General features: G+C 32.1%; 1 long non-coding RNA gene across 1 annotated transcript; it reads right to left on the bottom strand.

The window, feature by feature from the left end:
• Positions 1–212: 212 nt before the first annotated feature.
• LOC147077460 (uncharacterized) lies at positions 213–2,552 on the bottom strand. Its single transcript, XR_015069440.1, has 2 exons — positions 2,374–2,552; positions 213–2,059 (listed from the first exon to the last, which is right to left on the bottom strand). It is a non-coding gene; the product is annotated as an uncharacterized LOC147077460 (long non-coding RNA).
• Between the last annotated feature and the right edge of the window lie 1,999 nt (positions 2,553–4,551).

The following is a 4,551-nucleotide window of genomic DNA, read 5'->3' as shown; positions in this document are numbered from 1 at the left end:
AATGGAAAGCCTTAAAACTAATAATCATTCATTTTCTGGAGATAACAATTCGCAGAAAGCTTAATTTTTTTAAATAAAATTTCAAGGTAGTTCAGATTTCTTTCATTGAGAAGATTTAACAATAAATGGAATGCCTTAAAATTAATAATTATTCATTTTCTGGAGATAACAATTCGCAGAAAGTTTAATTTTTTTTAAATAAAATTTCAAGATAGTTGAAATTTCTTTTATTGACAGGATTTAACAATAAATGAAAAGCCTTAAAATTAATAATCATTCATTTTCTGGAGATAATAATTCGACTCCCGCAAGTTCCACGTCATCTCCATCAAGTGTATCAATAGCTTCTAAATTATTCACTTCTTCAAAGCATTCACATGCATGAATATCTTCAGTATATTGTTGGCCATCGATTGGCAAATTATTATTTGTTTCAATTATGTTCTTATACCAATGCAGGGTTTCTATATTCTTCCATTCGAGTCCAAAATGTTTCGAAAGTAGAGAATTTACATCGTTTATCTTGTTTTCATTCAGTTTAACGCCTATAGGAATCGGTGCTGGATTTACTGCATCGTATGTTTTATTCTTTTTTAGAATTTGCTTCTCTCTCGCGATGTCACAATTGTAAGGTATTTCACCTCTTACCACAATATTATTCGTTTTCGTTTTGCGGAATAAAATTCTCTTGCATTGAGATATTTTGAAATGTAATTGTGCTGTAGATTTTATGTTTATTTTAGCTTCGTCTTTCCAATTATGAGGACTCCAATCTGTACCAATTATTTTCAATGTTCCGTGTGCTTTAAATACATCATGATATTCTTCAATATGTATTATTGTTTTCTTTTTCTTTAAGTCTCTTTCGATAAGACCAAATACCCGATCTGCTGGAAGGAAAGAATGTCCAGTGACTGGAAAAATTATCTCTAGCTTAGTGATTGATGGAGGAGCATTGTTATGAAGCCATTTGGCACACATCGTTACTATTGTTAAATTTTTATTTTGGCCAGCACACCCATCTGCTACCAACCGAACATTTGTGTATCCGTTCAATACTTTTGATTGTAGTTCATTGAAAATGATTGATGCTACTTCATTTGAAGATTTCCTCCCTTGGTTTTCATTCCATGTATAAATTGACACATTTTGTGGTGACAAATTATTTTTTGACGTTCCTGATACGACTGCTAAATTGAAGCAGTAAAATTGTCTCGAGTAATAGGCGGACTGGTCACTAACTTTTGGCAACACAAGGTTTTTCTGGCAATCGAAGGACATAAGAAAACAATCATCGTTTTTCTTCTTCAAATATTCGAAAAAACAGTTTGCTTTTTTTTTGTGTAGAGTAAGTTTAAATATCAAATCTTTTTTCTCATTTTCATCCTTTTCTAATTTCACTTTTTCTTTTAATTCCAAACATGTGCTACATTCATCAGTGCTTGGAGTTGCAAAACTCATATTAAACCGGGTATTAAACAACATCCGAAAGTATGACATTTTTACTTTGAAGTCATCAGTGACGCTATTATTATACATTGACCATATTTTGGTAATGCTTAGATCTGAATCTAAGTAAATTCTTGTACTTCGGTCTCGTTTATAATGTGACTCGATTCCCTTGAGACATTTGGTGAAATCGATGACAGAATTCATCTTGTTTTCAAAAAGTTTATCCTTTCTTGATCCACCCCTTGTTTCAATGGGTACTAACATGTTATTTTTTTTAAACCGTTGGAAGACTCCGATAACTCTATGTTTTGTTATATTTAATGTTGATAAAAACGTGGCCCTGCATACGGGAAGACAATTCCCAGCAGTGTTTATAATGCTGTAATGAAATGTAGCCATTTTTTGTTTTATAAAAACTTTTTGACGGCGTCTTTTTGGTACGAGAGTCCTACAGTATTTCAAAATAAAAGAATCCTGCTTGTCTTTAGCTGGTGCAGAATAAAACGATTCGTGAAACTTCCTTATGTCTTCCATTGTCAATAATCTGCATTGAAGACCACGACGATGGCCGCATTTAGGAAAGGAAGGCACGCCTTTTGCAGAATATCTGGAAAAAATAATATATTTTAGTGTTTTATTCAACTTAGAAACCACGGTTTGAAAAAACATTTTGTTCTTGAACCACCCTTTCCGTGACCATAGTAATGACATAGAGGTAATAGCGTATGTGTAAATGCGTTAACAATGAAAAATACTCGTAAATAACGAGTGAAAATGCGCAAAGGTTAATACTTAAATATTATTATTCTTATAAAAACATAAAATTATGCTTGAGCACATCATATTTTAACAATAAATCGCATTTAAAAAAGATGCATTGTGATCGAAAAAGTTTTGTAGTAGTATTCTGATAGTTCTTACTTTAAAGTCTTTTCTTTGGCCCTTTTCCACTCATTGGGCTTAGCTACACGTTTTCTAGCATTCCTTGAGTCCATTTCAGTTCATTAAATATTATACTTTTTCTTGAAAACTATTATAAATGCACTTATTTTGAAAAAAACTGACAGAGAACCTCTATTTTAGAATAATGTTATCAGAGTGCCGAAATCCCGGCAGCCATGACAGTCTGAGAAGATTCCTGCTCAGTGATTGGCTGGCCCTTACCTGCGCGCGCATATAAGTCAAGTGTCCGTTTTTGATATTATACACGAACTTTAAACACAAAAATCTCCATGAAAACGACCGTTTTTGATACTGTCGAAGGCATTGTTGGAAAGAGCATCACTAACACTACCAGAATCAACAAAAACATGAATTTAGTGGAGTGTGGCTTATGTCCCACTTTGATACCAAGGTACTCATATGCGCATGCGCAGTTGAACTCTTTTTGCTACATTTACGCTCCAAGCGGCCATAATATAATATCGTAACACGTCAGATTAGAAATGTCAGACGAAATATTAGAGAATTTGTGTTTTATAAGTTCATGTGCACATCAGTAAACTATTTTTTTTATTGAAAATGATCCTACATTGTAGTATTATTATATAATATATTATAATGCTGTAAAAGTTACAATGTTTACCTTTTTATCAAAAAATGCATCAAAGTGAAAGAAATTTTATATTATTTTTATTCATTAATCATCCCAACAGAACTGTCCATGACCACATTCTATTACACAATCATAATTGTATACACAAAAGACAGTTAACTTTATTTTATTGTGTCCCAAACTGTACTTAGTACAGATTTAGGGCCATTTTGAAAAAAAAGTCAGTTTTTGAATGAATTTTTTTGAAGTTTTACTATACTTTTTAATGTTATTTATATACTATGTTTTCGAGTCTTTGAATTTTCTATAAAATTGCCAAACATTATAGTACCGAAAAATTAAGAGGTAAATTGCAAATCACAAAAATATGATTATCTCAAAATCAGATTTTTAGACTTAGGCCGGCTTGGAATGTCACTCTTCAATTGTTAAAATAATATACCTCTCGCCTTCCGAAATATAAAAATCGCTGTTTTAGACCATTCAGAGGTGTTTATTTGTTCACTCCCAAGTCCAAATAACAGACGATGACCAGCAACCAGCATACCGAGCGAAGAAAGAGAATGCATCTTCTTCGCTCTGACAGGAGATAGAATTAACTAAATGGGTTACAATGATGAATCTCATATCGTTGTAGGTAGTTTTCTTGTGCGAACAGGTGCTACTTAATATGCATGGGATAGTGTGAATAAAAACGAATGCAACAAAATAGATTTGCGATTTTCTTTATTTATATATATAAAATAAAATACATATTGTCACTAAATACAGTTTTTAACGAAGCTATCGTCATACTCAGCAGGTTGGTACCTTCCACTTGTCAAACGGCTAAAATGTTGGGTTCATTCATTCAAAACAAAAACTTCCGTCGGCTGACATTTTATTTAGACTGAACCAATTCCAATCTCTTTGGACATAACTATTATTACCATAACAAGGCACACTCTTAAAAACTAAGAGGAGCATCCATAGAACATTAAATAACACCAATAATTATTTACAGACATAAACGAAAATACGATGACAGCTGTACATTGTTTTTGTATTTAGTGACGTCACACGTATTACGATTCAATTATGTCTTTACCTACAAGCGCATCTATTCTATACACAAGACTGATATCCGCCGCTATCAGCAACTATCGAGGGTAGTTTTTCATTGTTTTGTATCGAAGTATTAGCACTTATTGTAACAATTACAAGAAGTTGGTTGTAATTGTTACAATACGTGCTATGTTTTAACAGCACCTCTCTGTGTTAAATTGTATAGCGAAATAGCCAGTTTTGACTGTTTAGACGGCTAACTTATTGTAATTGTTACAAAACGTGCCAATACTTTGATATAAAAATGAAAAACTACCCTCGATAGCAATTTTGTGTACAGAATAGATGTACAAAGGCACCTAGCGCAAAAATACGAAGCTTGCACACATTAATTTTTTTAGAAAAATCCATGGTTTTTAAAATAATTATAAAAAATATAAAAACTATGAATGAGTGAAAAATCTCTCAAATACAATATATAAAACTTAATAAACTCAATT

This window comes from Rhyacophila brunnea, unplaced genomic scaffold (genome assembly GCF_057557595.1).
Source record: "Rhyacophila brunnea isolate RB1 unplaced genomic scaffold, BYU_Rbru_1.0 scaffold_13, whole genome shotgun sequence".
In the NCBI taxonomy this organism is placed as follows: Eukaryota; Metazoa; Arthropoda; class Insecta; order Trichoptera; family Rhyacophilidae; genus Rhyacophila; species Rhyacophila brunnea.
Note: the sequence above shows the minus strand (reverse complement) of the source record. Positions and strands in the feature narration are given on the sequence as shown.